This window comes from Lingula anatina, chromosome 10 (genome assembly GCF_051362555.1).
Source record: "Lingula anatina isolate TDL-2025a chromosome 10, LinAna3.0, whole genome shotgun sequence".
In the NCBI taxonomy this organism is placed as follows: Eukaryota; Metazoa; Brachiopoda; class Lingulata; order Lingulida; family Lingulidae; genus Lingula; species Lingula anatina.
In genome coordinates, this window is record NC_141776.1 from 5,900,425 (window position 1) to 5,916,181 (window position 15,757).

General features: G+C 37.6%; 4 long non-coding RNA genes across 5 annotated transcripts; 3 read left to right on the plus strand and 1 right to left on the minus strand.

Moving 5' to 3' along the window:
* The first annotated feature begins 2,454 nt into the window (after positions 1 to 2,454).
* On the plus strand, positions 2,455 to 4,180 carry LOC147759448 (uncharacterized). The gene is made up of 3 exons (XR_015331436.1): positions 2,455 to 2,645; positions 3,239 to 3,435; positions 3,832 to 4,180. It is a non-coding gene; the product is annotated as an uncharacterized LOC147759448 (long non-coding RNA).
* A 4,190-nt stretch (positions 4,181 to 8,370) lies between these two features.
* LOC106153319 (uncharacterized) lies at positions 8,371 to 9,249 on the minus strand. Of its 2 annotated transcripts, XR_001237408.3 has the most exons (3): positions 8,948 to 9,249; positions 8,707 to 8,767; positions 8,371 to 8,497 (listed from the first exon to the last, which is right to left on the minus strand). It is a non-coding gene; the product is annotated as an uncharacterized LOC106153319 (long non-coding RNA). The 2 variants fall into 2 exon arrangements; XR_015331518.1 differs by lacking the exon at positions 8,948 to 9,249 and having other exon boundaries at positions 8,707 to 8,922.
* A 594-nt stretch (positions 9,250 to 9,843) lies between these two features.
* On the plus strand, positions 9,844 to 12,096 carry LOC147759449 (uncharacterized). Its single transcript, XR_015331556.1, has 3 exons — positions 9,844 to 10,035; positions 10,255 to 10,448; positions 11,046 to 12,096. It is a non-coding gene; the product is annotated as an uncharacterized LOC147759449 (long non-coding RNA).
* A 1,835-nt stretch (positions 12,097 to 13,931) lies between these two features.
* Positions 13,932 to 14,881, plus strand: LOC106153318 (uncharacterized). Its single transcript, XR_001237407.2, has 2 exons — positions 13,932 to 14,115; positions 14,652 to 14,881. It is a non-coding gene; the product is annotated as an uncharacterized LOC106153318 (long non-coding RNA).
* Positions 14,882 to 15,757: the final 876 nt, after the last annotated feature.

The window sequence follows — 15,757 nt, forward strand, 5'->3', positions numbered from 1 at the left end:
TTTGCCATTTTCCCGCCAGCCGTTTAAAGGTCCTGTAAACGCAATCGAAGAGCCGTCTCATTCATATGTCATGAAAAACACCTTATATTTCCCTATTCAGAACCTAAAGACAATAGACCCCTGTAAATAAAAATTATCTGAAGTGAACCTAATTATCTTCTCTGGCTTCTTTGGTAGCCAACGCCAGCATGTATTATACACGTTACAGGACTGCGATACAAAAAGCCCACCTTTTTCTTGGGTAAATACGATGCAGAGCGCATGACAGTAGATGGCGCGCATTGCGACCGAGCGCAAGCGTCTCGATTCCATAATTCGCCCATACTCTCCCCATATAATACACTGTAGCCTCTATGTGATGATTTCGCTCTTCAAAATTCTAATACTGTAGCAAGAGGGGAATATTGCGGTGATTATTTTCCAGAAACCGAATGGGGAGTCAGGACCCCCCTGACACCTCCCCTTAAATCCGTCACTGTTGACGTATTCTTTTTAGTCGTAAGAGAAACTACCGGTACATGCAGTAAAAGTCTTTCACAGTTATATAAGCGTAATTGGGAATCCACACTCTTAAAACTGACCAGTTAAACTTAACCGAAAATACGTTCAATGTTAAACAATTCACTCAGTCAATATACCTCCGACTAAATATTTAGTTGACCTAACTGCATCAAAATCAGTTGGCCTTTTAACCAATCCAAACGGTTAACATTTCGGTTACTTTTATACAATACATTCAGTTAGATATAACCACTTCAATTATAACCGTTTATTATGGTTGCTTTCAATCAGTTACTGGTAACTTACCAAAATGGTTAATCTTAACCGAATTGATTGGTTCAAAACAATATACTCGATTCAGATATAATCTACTTATTCATGTTGAGTGATGGAAATGGAAATGTGTGGTTCAAAACAACTGAATTTAAGAGTTTGTCATGTCAACTGATTTTATCGTTTATTTTTAACCATATTCTCAGTCAGAATTAACCTCATAAACAATTAAATTCAACTGTTAAACGCCATAAAAGTTAGAGACATTCCCTAACGTCTGCCAAGAAGTCATTATAACTTCTTGCGTCTGCTGAGTGCTCTGCTGCGCGTGTGGTGAGCCCCGTCAGACGCAGAGATTATGATACTATGGATACCGCTCCAACCTATGGGGGATGAAAGGCAGGGTATGAACGCCTTACAGAAGATAGGAGTTTCCATCAGTATTTATTGACACCAAAACATCCATAGAAATTGTATAAAGAGCTCTGTTAAATTAAACAAGGGAGAGGCACATAAATCCCACAAAATCATGAACAACAATTTGGATCTCAAAAACACCTTAGAACATTATTACTTACGATAATGATCCACCTTATAAAAAATTTACACGACCATATTACTTTGGCGGGTAAGGGTATAAGGTGCTACGTCAAATGTGCCAATGTTGGACCAATGTTTTTTTTTTTTTTTTTTGCTATCTGGGTGGCGACTTGAAATGCCCAGTCCAGGCTATGTTGGCCAATCACGTGCTGCGCAACTATCTTGGGCAGTCCTGCGCACACAGAAATCTTTGCACTAAACAGCAACCGAGAAATTGGTTACCTAGTGTGATCACCACAATGCAGAATAGTTAAATACCCGAGTAACGAGGTCATTCCCCGCTAGGTACACTTGTAGTAGGGCAAAATGATTATAAATATACAAGATTCAACAAGTTTGTAGAAATACATTACAGTCTTTCTATATTCCTGTCGAATGTCCTCAGATCAGTTATTCAGTAATCGATCCACACGGTTACAATGTTGACCAATCGACTGGTTGATCAATAACCGAATAAACCGTCGATCAAGATTACTAAACGTCGCTTAAAAGCGCAAAGAGGAAGTTATTTTCTGATTGGCAGTTTGTGTATCATGATATTTAGCCATTTAGAAGACAGACCGATCAAGGCAGTGACATCATCCACCTACGTACATAAGACCTCACCGCCGAACATGACATCTCTTCATCATCTTAAGGCGCGTCTCCAACCAAAGGGTGATAGACGTCTTAACTTAACACTTTGGTCTTTAAGCTTAGTCGGTTGTGTGATAACATGTTTTATTCCACCCGCCATTACTTGCAGTTTGCAGTGGTCGTGTTCAGGACAATAAATGGCGTTGATGTGTTGCCCTTGTTTATACACATATATGGACTAAGTTATGCCGCTACGGCTAATGTGGAAATACACCCTTGGAAAAAAGGACTCGTGCACAGAAAGGAATGTCTTTGTTTATTAACTAATTGGGGCGGTCTCTGTTGTTTGTCACCATTATCAAACAATCAGATGAGTAAATAAACTTGACTGCAGAATGGCTATTGTGTGATGGCACACCAAGTTCGTTAAAGTGTCTCATGTCGATGGTCATCAAATTGCGGTTTAAGGCTTATGACCAATGTCCTATTTAGTAAATGGACATGTAGCATTCATTAACACGATGTGTCACGGCAGGCTTTACAGTAGGATGGTCCCCCTGTTTTGATATAAATAGAGGCCTGTCAAACATACCTACATAGGCTTTTAACCGACGATATTCTCTTATTCTTTAATTAACTGATCGACTCTGAACGCAGCATCATGAGAGCCAAATATGCCGTCGCTCTTCTCACTGGTGAGTACAGACTCAGGCAGCCTCAACTGAAGGAGGCAATAAAGATTTGGTGATCTGTGTGTGTAGTTGTAGTATAAATTATTTGCAATGTTCATTTTTTAAAAATATTAGTTTGTAAAATGTTTTTAGTTTCCTCACTGTCAGCCATTTCTTGACCCATGCAGTTAGGGAATGCTTAAGTTGTCCTTACCGGCAACCATTTGACCATCAGCACAACTATTAAAAAGAAGTGAAAAACTTGTTCTGGTAGTGCTGTTGATAGAAATCATTCGAGATAACCCAAAAGTGTGCCAGTATAGTGTAACTATCGAGCCAGATTTCGCAGGACGTCCAAATTATGCTGGCAAAACTAATCCACGGAAATATTACTTTTCCCCCTCTTTTTATCTGTAGAATTACAATCTATTGTACAAATAAGAATCCATCCATAGTTTTATAAGTCACTTTTGAATTGCTGTGTAAAGCGTTATCCCCGACACAGTCTCATCCGTAGAGCTAAAAAGTAAGCCCCACCTTTTGCGGATTTTCGCAAATTTTCTACAAGTAATTCAAGACTAGAAGCACAATCTTTACCGTTTACTTTTGAATTTCAGTTTTCATCTTGATCAGCGCAACTACTGCCCAAACTATCACCATAACCAATGGCTGTATCGCATCTGGAGCATTGGTTTGTCGCATCCGATGTTTATTCAATTATCAGAGATTCCAGGCATGCTGTGGGGCCGGCGCCAACTCAGCTAACTGTTACTGCTACGGTCAGGCATCTCTTCTTGCCAATCCACCCAATTTTGTGAGTATTCAAAAGTATATCTGAAGGTGTGTGTGTGGGAGTGTGTGTGTTTGTGTTTGTGTGTTAAGAGGAGAGGAGGGGGACAGCGTATAAATAATCGTAAGGGCGCATTTCTACGGCCATTAAATAATAATAATAATAATAATAATAATAATAATTATAATAATATTTTTTATAATTATTAAAAATAATAACACTTGCACGTTCATGTTTTACATACCAGATATAATTTTTATTTTATGCATTCTTGTAATATAGGCTACATACCAGTACCTTACACAATGTACATGCGTGTAACCAATAAGCATGATACCGAACACGTACAATAGCACTTTACTGATTTCTTTAAATCGACATACAGTAGTTTAAAGATGCTTTTGTTGATTATTCTTTCAGGGCACGGTGCCAACTGAATGCAGCGTACAACCATAAGCGTTTTTTGAATAACAGAACTTAACACAATCTCGGCGGTTTCTTCTTATTGGTGAAAATAACAAATGAAATGGAGTCAGACGTCAGAAAAGGAAAGAGAGAACCGATGAGTCACTGAGGATGCCATTTTATCTATGCACCAAAAAAAAAGTTTTTGGAAAAGGGGAGCATTTAAAAAACATTGTGAACATTAGTACGGTTTCCAACCACAAGAGAAACTGAGGGATTCACATATATTTCCAACGTTCAATTTGATGACTTTTGACCTAGAATTTTGCTTGGTTTCACAATAAATGTAAATGTACATAGGAAACACTTTTTGTCTTCCTTATTTGAGTACGACTAGTCCAATTTCGCCATGATATCTAACTATCTATCTATCTTATTAAGAAATTATACTGGGTTTTTACTGTTAAACTGGTCATAAAATCCCTGCTGATCGTTTCATAAAAACGCAAAGAAAGTCTTTCAAAAAAGTTAATGCTAAGATTAATTCTACTGTCTTTATTTTACATGATAAACGGAGATTAAAAATACAGAACTCAACTATTTCACTAGGATATTAAAATATTTTATGAGCAAAACTGGTCATGAATTAGATTACTGTGGTAGATAAATTCTCTCGCTTGTAAAAAGAGATAAATATACAAAATGGGTTTCTCATTTGAGCTAGGGGATTGAAACAAGCTCCTTTGGCTCCGTGGTAACATACACCGATATAAGCCTGTGCTCGAGTTTTGATGTACCTAACTACCAGACTCGGCACCGAATGATCCTGAATTCACCAGTAGATAGGACCACACCATCCGTTTTCAAGGTGTGCGTCAGTACTCGCTTCCAAGTATCAGACGCGACACCGCTCTTGTCTGGTACGCGATGTGATAGCGATGATTCTGAGCGGGGTTGGAAAGATATTACCCTAGGTTCTAGATTCCGGTATTGTCAGCTCGATCTTGATTTCATATATAACCCATATCAGCAATACCAGGCTCTAGCGAACACCGACACCGTGGGCGTTCTTCTTCAAAATTTTTCCTGGGGCACTTCCATATTTGGAAGTCACAAGTCTAATACGTCACAGCTGTGTCCCCCTGGAGCTCCCATATTTGGTAGTCATGTCTCGTACGTCACAGCTCTGTGCCGCCTAGAGCTGCCTTTCCCGCCTTGCGCTGACGTTAACTTGTGCAGACCAGACAAGAAGTAAAGTGGCTGACGCGGAGTTTGAAGTTTAAACTAAGAATATCTTGCAGTCGAAAGTCAGTACCACAACACAAGCAACATTCTGCTTTAAAAACTGATTTGGTCTAGCCATTGCGCAGCCCTTATGTATAGTGTACAGTGTAGATGTCAAACTTGGCACACGGCAAGCACGTGTATCCTTTGCTTTCCTTGACGTCATTGTACGTCATCGATTTGTGTGTACCAGCCGGCGTCAGTTAAAGCGCCGCCATATTTATGAACACGTACAGAGGAGTCAGAGAACCACTTTTATTGTTGTTATCGTTATATTTGTTGAGTTTGTTGTTGAGTTTTGATTTTGTTGACTTTGTTATGAAGGACTCGTACAGAGAATCGTTGGAGGGGGGTGTTAGACGGAGGTACGAGAAGAAAATTGTTGATATCGGAAAGGATCCGTATGAGATTGAGAAGAAAGATTTTACGAAGGACAAGAAATTCTGGCCACACGTAAATAGCGTTGACCTTTTTGATTTCCTTATTCTTCGGAAGTCGTTTTACTCATCAGACCAGTTGAGAAGCTACAAAGCTCTAGAAGCCTATCGGTTATTCCAGGATGGCTGGATAATCTGTTATAATCTGTTTTTTGATAAGCAAAAAATACAAAAAACATTGGATATGTCTTTTTCTTTTAGAAACATTATTTATTTTTCACTTTACATCTTAAAAACAGTAAATAAAATTAAATAAAGCAGAATTAAATCTGTTTTACGTTTCGTTTTGCTCTAATGACATTCACCTGCAGATTCACTGCGGAACAGTTCTTTTTGATTGGCGGAAATCGTACACTGTCGCTGTTCTTCAGAGCTCACTGTTGAAGCCCGATTCACCGTGACTCTGATACTCAGGGCAAAAGATATGCATCCCATCTCAAAATTTGTTCCGGGGTATAATGCTGTGAAATGCGTAAAAACGCAAAGAAAGTTTTTTTCAAAACAGGGCTGCGATAAAAAAAGGCCACCATTTTCTTGTGTAAAAACGAGGCAGTGCGAATCACAGCAGATGTCGTTATATTTGACAACCCAGTCTTTTAAAACTAAAGTATAAAATTAAGATGGAATAAAACATCACATGCAAGTGCAGGGAGCGGTCAAGCAGTACTTGTTGAATAGGAGAAATATTGCTCTTTACTCCCAGCAAAATTCATATTGGAGCACCCTTCATGATTGCGTTGGCCTCACATGTCACACCTATCACATTGGCAACGTTCCATCAGGCCATAAGAACACCCAATGATTTTTTTACCATTCTAACAAAGTAAATCAAATGTTTTAAATACAGAGATGCATGTACAGAGATGCATGTAAAGATGCTGAGCGCCTTTTGATGTTACACTATTCGTTCGCATTTACTTCTTTGGTTGTTCAAGGGGGTTGAACTCCCACGAAGGCTCACTGATTACCCTGATGTTTTGTCTCTTTCACACACATTACATTTAAAATATTACATGTGAACCAAGTATCTACATATTTCGGATTTCATCATCGCAAATATACCCATGAAATATAGCTCGGGTGCTGAGCTTAATTACCTGTATATGCATCGATTCGGCTGATTTTAGAGTGCAACCAAAGCGGGGCATAAGTAGGGGAGACCGGGGCTAGTTTTACCCCGGGGTAAGTTGGCCCCCCATCAAGTCTCTTTAATAAAGTTACTTTAAGATGCTAAATTATTTCATTTGGACTCATTGCCGACGCTTTTTTAGCACTGTCGGATACGGTCACTTTACAAAATGATGTGATCAGTTCTTTTACCCCATAGTTACTTAGTCATAAATTAACGGGGGGCTAACTTACCCCGGGGTCCAACTAGCCTCGGTCTCCCCTAAGCCCAGCTACATCCATACATTGGAGTGATTAACATGCCATGCGATCACAGTGCTACATGCACGTCATTTAGCAGACTTTGACCAACTGCAGGGACGCGGATAAACAATTCATTTTCCGACCAAAATTTGAACAAGGTGCAGTTTTGTATATTCTATATATATTTTTTTTGTTAAGCAATGACAAGAACAACAACAACAAAAAATAAAATAGAATAAGATAAAATAAAATAAAAAATAAAATTAAAATTAAAAAATTAAAAGAATAAAAATAAATAAATAAATAAATAAATCCCTATCTCTCATTGTTGGCTTATATGACAGATTCCCTCTACCCTCAATCCAATTCAAAATTTGATCAAGAGTTACTAAACGTAAGCGCAAAAAGAAAGTTATCTGAACTGCAGTTTGAGTGTCATGATATTTAGCCATTATTTGAAGACAGACCGACTAAGATAGTGATATCATCCACCTACGTATATAAGACCTCACCGCCGAACGTGACACCTCTCCATCATCTTTAGGCGCGTTTCCAACCAAAGGGTGACGTCTTGACTTAAAGCTTTGGCCTTTAAGCTGAGCCGGCTGCATGATAACATGTTATATTCATCCCACCACTAGTTGTAGTTTGTAGTGGTAGTGGTCTTGTTTAGGACAATAGATGGCGTTGATGTGTTCCCTTTGTTTATAAAAATACATGAACAGCGTTGCTTCGCACTAAGTTACGCCGCTACAGCTGACGTGGAAATACACCTTGGGGGAAAAAGGATCCGTGTGCACAAAATAGTTTTTTTTTTGTTTATTTAGGCCACACTTTTTTATTTTTATGGATGACGTCCTCTGGGGACCCCGAAATCGGTGCGAGAAGGCGAAAAAAAAAACCATCAAAAAAACAAAATTCTACTTAAGTAAAGGAATGCTGTCAGTACACAGCTGAAAACACAATATTACCACAGAAACACGTATCAAACTAACAATATATCTTTATCCATGCTCTCAAAAGATTAAAGCATTGTGAATACTTCGTAGAAAGGTAAAAAAAACATGAATAGATATGCTGCATATTACCAAATCTATTTAAAATTATTTTATGTATTTTGTTGGTATACCAATCAATAAAACAAATATTAAACAAACAGTGTGTCTTTATTTCAGAATTTATCAGAATATTAAAGCATTATGAACACTTCACAGAAATGTTAAAAAATCATGCAAAGATATCAAATCTATTAAAGGACATTTCAGTTGATGCCGTTTTGTCTACTTTGACTCGCACGAAGCAGCCTAACTGTCGGTGGTATGGTGGCTGATTCGGGACATCGTAATATCGATTCGTTTAATGGGACGCGATATTGCGATATCACGATAGCACGATGCGATATCACGATAGCACGATGCGATACCACTGTTACTGCGTACCAGTCAATAACTCAAAACAAATCTTTAAATTTCACCTTTATTGTTCACGCACATTTTGTAACTATTTATAGTGAATTCTAAGATGAATTCTGGGTGAATTCTGAGGTGAGTTCTGAAGTGAGTTCTGAGGTGTTTTCTGATGTGGTGAAACTAAACAAAAAATAAGTAAAATAGATTAATAATAATAATAAATAAATATATTACATAAAGTGTACACACAAATGCAAATATAAAGAACGGAGAGAGAGAGAGAGAGAGAGAGAGAGAGAGAGAGAGAGAGAGAGAGAGAGATACGAACACGCAAATATCGACAATATGACTAAACTATGAAATTAAATATATATAGCTATAGTACTTACACAACATTCGGCAACTTAAAGATTGAGTTCACAGTAACGTGGCGGCCAGGAAAGCAATTGTCTAGAAGGATAACGTACATGTCGACTAAATATATATATATTGATATAAAAAAGATGACTTTATACTAATATCACCTGACTTAATGAATAACTAATAGGTGACGACGGTTTACAAATCTTTTATATCAAAATAAATGAACATCTAAATATGTACATATCCAAAATGTTCTACCTGTCTTACCTTATTACATTTCGAAGAGAAAAAACCTGACCGCACCCAGAAGTGGTGTGCGCTCGCTTTTATAGTAAGCGTTGGCAAAAAGTACTCAAATATTCATGACCCTATTACAGCGACATTGCAGTAGGTGTGATAACTTGATATATTTGTCGATGTCGACAACAACCACGATAGCACGATGCGATATTACGATAGCACGATGCGATACCACGATAGCGCGATAGCACGATGCGATACCACGATGTCCCGAATCAGCCACCATACGGTGGCCTGTCCGACCTTCAGCCAACCAAATACCTCGACACCCTTGTCGACCCTGTTTTAGCTACAAAAAACCCTGGAATGTGCTGCTTTGGACAGAATGTCACTGAAATTTTCCGGGCGATAATCGCTGGCCGCCGCCAGCCTTTCGTATAATTGTAGAAATATGATATCTCCATGCCCAGATAAATGGCATACCAACCCAAAACAACGGCCTCCGTCCTCTTGATGACTTAAATTGTCGTGTAATTTGACAGTAATCCTAGAGATGAATTTGACGGCAAAGCCGCCAATTCCCACGTGGGGATAATACGCATGCGCAGAAAGATCATTTTCCGGCAAAATTCAATAACGAAGTTTGCGACAACCGACTTCGTTGGGGTTTTTTTTCGGAGAACGGACGAAAATCGGTGCGCGCGCAGGATGTCATCCATAAAAATAAAAAAGTGTGGCCTTACTAATTGAGGGCGGTCTCTGTTGTTTGTCACCATTATCAAACGATCAGATGAGTAAATAAACTTGACTACAGATGACCATTGTGTGACGGCACACCAAGTTCGTTAAAATGTCTCATGTCGATGGTCATCAAATTGTGATCTTAAGGCTTATGACCAATGTCCTATTTAGTAAATGGGCATGTAGCATTTATTAAGGCGATGTGTCACCGCGGGCGTTACAGTAGGATGGTCCCCCTGTTTTAATATAAATAGAGGCCTGTCAAACATGCCTACATAGGCTTTTAACCGACGATATTCTCTTATTCTTAAATTAACTGATCGACTCTGAACGCAGCATCATGAAAGCCAAATATGCCGTCGCTCTTCTCACTGGTGAGTAGAGAATCAGCCTCAGAAAAAATGAGGTTTAAAAACTGAAGGCTTAGTAGTGCACTGTTTTTATTTCCGAAAAGAATTGGAGAGACTGTGTAGTTTTAATGTTATTTTTATATACTGTTTAAAAAGAAATGTGCATTTGGTGTTCGGTCTTAGTTGTTACCTTTGTTAGTTTTCTGTCATTTATTATGTAAACCGTATATCTTTATATTTCAGTTTTCATCTTGATCAGCGCTACTACTGCCCAAACCATTACCATAACAGGATTGTGTTCCGCATTTGGTGCAATTTCCTGTCGCTTCCAATGTATATTCAGAGGGAGATTTCAGGGATGCTGTGGGGTCGGCGCCAACTCAGCTAACTGCTACTGTTATGGTCAGGCATCTCTTCTAAGTAGCAAACCCGATTCTGTAAGTACTCAAAGAGAGAATTGGATGGGGGGGGGGGGGGGGGGGGGGAGGGAAGAGAGAGAGGACTGCACATACCCTTTTCTGTAGCTTCTCACTTTCCTTTCTCAACAAAAAATTGCAAAACAAACGAAACGATGCAAAACAAGTGCTTTTCCATCCCTAAGCCCTACATATCATATAAAAATCCCCGTTTAATGCTTTATATTAAGTGTTTTTTTCTTGTCGAACAGAGGCATTTTTGTTTCCCAGGCACTTCTTATTTACAAAATCCTCGATCTGTCAATGGCAACCTTTACCATGCCACATACCACGCCTTGTTGTACATTATAATATGATGGCATTGACATGTTGTTAATAATATGATTTTACACTGACATACATGTTTACCATACTTGTTAAAGAACGCACCATTTACTATTCCATTTATAGTTCGGATACCAGATACCATGCATATTATTCTTGATTAATATGTCGTATTATACAATGCCTTACATTTTTAACTAACTTATTACTAACATGCACTGCAATATACCATAAAAACCATACCGTTTAACTGATTTCCTTTCATCGATATGTTTTTGTTGATTGTTCTTTCAGGGAACAGTGCCAACTGAGTGCTCAGGGAAGTCCGAATAAGCATCGTAGCAATAAACTTTCCGGTGGAAATAGAACGTGTGATAGGGAACAATGGTTACTGCAAAGGGAATTAAGGGGAGTATCGATATCCATGCTGCAGGACAGTGTATGAACCTCATTTGATGCGCCATGAAGAGATCGAGTCATTTAACTTTGCATTAACAATATTAATTGTTGTAAAAAGAAAAAGGTAAATAAAATCCTTGTGAAGATTATTGCGAGATCCAAAGAGGAAGTTGCTCTCATTATTCTATTCGACGACTTTTGTCCTAAAATAATGGTTGGTATCACAATAAATGTATGTATAAATATATGTGGCAAACACAAAATAATTTCGTTATTTACTTTATGATATGGAACTTCACTTTGCTTTCAAAGACACCATCCAAGTAATTGGTCGCACAAGGTTCGAAACACATTTTATAACAAAGCCTAGCTAAATATTCAAAGAAATATGGTGAGAATTTCTTATATTATATCCGACGAAATGCCATAGTTAGGATTTGGTATATTGATTGCAATCGTTTTGTGATCAGGTTTCGTTCTTTTTTTGTCCCTCTGCCTTTATATGTTAGTTGAAATGCGTTAGTTGTGATAAGGAGTTGGTCTATTGATTGCGTGCATGTTTCATTCGATCTTGTCTCTTTATCTTATAAGCAAGAGAAAAGTTGTTCGTGCGTAACGCCTTTTGTTTTGGAATGTGACAAATACATGTACATTTTTTATTTTCAAGTAGGTGTGACATTGTTTTCTATTCTTTAATAAATTTAAGGTTTCTCCCTCTTCTAATTTACTTACTTAACTGATTTTCTGTAATTATCGTTCTTTATCATTCCGTATCTTTTCACCTTACTTTGCTTGTAATTGGTTTTCATTACATTTATTCATTATAAAATGAGTTAATTAATTATTATTTACCAATAAATATACGTTGTGCTGTATACCACATAACCATTAGAAACTGGCAAATGACAAATATACCCATGGAAAAATAAAAATGAAAACAAAAGTATGCAAAGTTTTGGACATTTTTTGAATGAAATTGCAATTTTAAAAACAGTTTTGCAAACTGAATGCTTTATAAGCTTCAGTGACTGGTATACCTTTAAAATGAACATTAGCCATATGCCAACCATTTTCGTCAGCTTCCAAATGAACAAAAATATGAACAATTCTTTCACAAATAAAAACAAAATTTTATCTCGAAATTTAGGAAAATTCAATTAAATAGTTTTACACATGATAGACACCCCACACACATAAATATAAGCATGACTATATACTGTCTTTATCATTACATGCTATCTTTCTCTACACTGTAAATTTTGGGAACGGGTATATTGTATCTTGATATGAGAAAAAGGTCTCTTGTGCACAATAGTCTGTCTTTGTTGTTTCACTAATAGGGAGCGGTCAGTGTTCTTTGTCACATTTATAGAACAATGAGTAAAAAAAAAAAACGAAGAGAAGTTAACGGTCATATTTACTCTAGACTGAAGTGGACCGCTTTTAAATCGATCCAAAAAAAGTGCCAATTTCGATAAAACCAGATGGTGCACAACTTGTCATCAAGCTACTTGATTTTCACTTACAGTTACGTCCAAATAGTAACTGTGATGTTGCTTCCTGTAGCTGTATTCATTGCTCTTCAAACATGCTGAACTGACTAGACTGCAATCAACCCGGTGTGTGCGTAGTATGCCGCCTAGTTCTGCATTCTCTTTGCATTTGGTTTGCGGCTGTTTTGGGTGTGAATCTCCGATCTGAGCAAAACTGTACAAATTAATATTAAACTCAGTTTAGCTGCAGAAGTTTCGTGATCTTAGTTACAAATCAGAAGTAATCCAGATGACCATTGTGTGACGGCACACCAAGTGCCTTTTAGGTGTCTCATGTCGATGGTCATCATATTGTGATAAAAATCCTCATAACCAATGTTCTATCTAGTAAATGGACATGTAGCACCCATTAACGCGGTGTGTCACCGCCTGCTTTGATATAAAAAGGAGAATGCCAAAAAATTCAACGTAGGCTTTCATCCGACGATAATCTTTTTTTATTTAAAACTGGCAAATTCTGAACACAGCATCATGAGAGCAAAATATGCTGTCGCTCTTCTCACTGGTGAGTACAGAATCAGCCTCAGTTGAAAGATCACTGTGAAAAAGATTTAGTGATACATAATATGCTTTGCTTTGTTTTCTGAAAAATAGGCATGTGATTAGTTTCATTCATTGCAAATCATTTATTCTACAAAATAGCTGTTTTACAAAAGTTGTTATCCTTTTTAATCTTAGGTATCTATGGTAAAGAATTGTGACTTCTCTCTCAAAGAGAGTAATCGGCCATTTCATGGAAGTCGTTTAAGGTGTCTTAACCTAAAAGCATTCCAAAATCATCACACACGTTTATCGCGTCAGCAGGGTGAAGAACTGGTCCTGTACTGATAATAGAAATCATCCGTGATAACTTGCAATTTAGCGTAACTTGCAATTTAGCGTAAATATCGAGCGAGAGTTTGCCAAAGAGTGGTGTCAAATAATGGTTGACTAGGGAATGTGGTGAGGCGTTAACTAAAAGCTGACAAAACTTATCCAGGGATATATATATATTTTTTCTTTTATGTTCTGTAGAATGAGAATCCATGTACAACAAAATCACAATACATGTAGGTTGCAAACCACTCTTGTATCGCTTTGTAAGACGGCAATCCCGCACAGAGTTTCACACTTATCGAAACAATTAAGGTCCACCTCTCGTGGATTTTTCTCACTTTTTTCTAATTCCACACCAGGAGCCCAACCTTTACTGTAGCCACATTTCACTTTCAATTTCAGTTTTCATCTTGATCAGCACTACTACTGCCCAAACTATCACCATATCTAATGGCTGTATTGTATCTGGTGCTTTTATTTGTCGCCTCCGATGTTTCTTCAGAGGAAGATTCCGGGGATGCTGTGGGGTTGGCGCCAACTCAGCTAACTGTTACTGCAATGGACCGGCATCTCTTCTAAGCAATCCACCCAATTTTGTGAGTATTCAAGGACAGATCCGGATGGGGGAGGGGGGAATGGGAGTTGGGAAGCGTTCACGAACCCCCTCCTTAGCTTCAGATGTACCTACCCTTCACGAGAATCATTGGTCGACCCGTTCCTGCATTTGGATTTTTGGAAATGAATCCGTATATTACAAAGCCTGCACTTTCATGTACCTTAATAAATATATTTCACTCCCATTGCTGACACACATTTTCCCGCTTACTGGAATCAGTTTGAAATACAGAAAAAATTGACCATGCATGTACACCACAACATATACGATACTACAGAACAAACTAGTGCCGATTACCATTCCTGCCATTCTGTTTAACATGCAAGATATCATAGATATCATATACGTCAACTTTAAATCATAACATGCGTCATACAATATACAAAGTTCACACTTCATAAAGAACATAAAGAACATGTAATATACAATAAAATGCCACACATGTACCATACACATTCCATACCGTTTTACTGATTTATTCTTTAAAATACATTTTTGTTGATTATATACTTTTAGGGCACGGTGCCAAGTGAGTGTTCTCCACCACCACCACCAACAACAACAACAACAGCAACACCACCATGATGGAGGAATATCTATATCCGTACTGCTCGACACTACATCATTTGATGTGTCACTAAGAAAGTGATTTTAATTTCAATAATAACAATTTTGTTGTAAAACAAAAAGAGAAAATGAATCCTTGTGAGATAACTACAAAAAGAGGGAATAAAATATGCCTTAAAGTTCGGTTTGTCGACTTTCTCCTAAAGTTGGGTTGGTATCTCATTTAATGTCTGTGTATATATATAAACAATTTTATCTTCTTCAGTTCCTTTTTGTCATTTGAACCTGTCGATATTATTCCACTTTTCTTTAAAATACGTCAGTTTAGTAATTGATCGCATTAAGTTCGAAAGGCATTTTATTATAAAACGTACTTGTTACCTGACATTCAAATGACTAAGATGCTAATTTTTAAAAATTCATTGTTACTTCATAATTAATTAGTTTACTTGGGGTATTTACTTTTTGTTCATTTGATTCTAGATAAGTAGAAGGCTAATAAGCTACAGAAATGAAGTCTGCAATCCGATGACAATTTAGACGACAGATGGTAACTATAACGCAATTTTCTCACAAAACTCAAATTTCTTCAAGAAAAGGACAATGTATCCTACCCACGAGTCATTGACCTACCAGTCCCTGCATTTGGGTGTGATGTTTTGTTCCACTAATAATTTAATAATTTTGTCCTAAATGTCTAAATTACTGGTCAGCCATTTACCCAGCACGTCGACATCTTCCTTCCCGATCTCCAAGAACATGAGCACGTTTTCACTTCATAACATTAAAAAAAGGTGCGGGGTTTTGTATCGTGGACCTGTGCCGTGTATCATACATTGAGAGTTGTCCTGGTTACTCGTAAAAGCTGAGAAGATAAATAACGGTAGATAAACAATGGGGTTGTATTGTTTATAAGTTCTAATATGGGAAACATGCTTGTACCTGCATTAGGGGCATATATACACGTAGTCTAAATATGACTTTGGGTCATTTCAAAAGCTTAGAGATAACCTTTCACGAATTGTCTTTTGCTTTATTTTGAACAGACTCCCTTA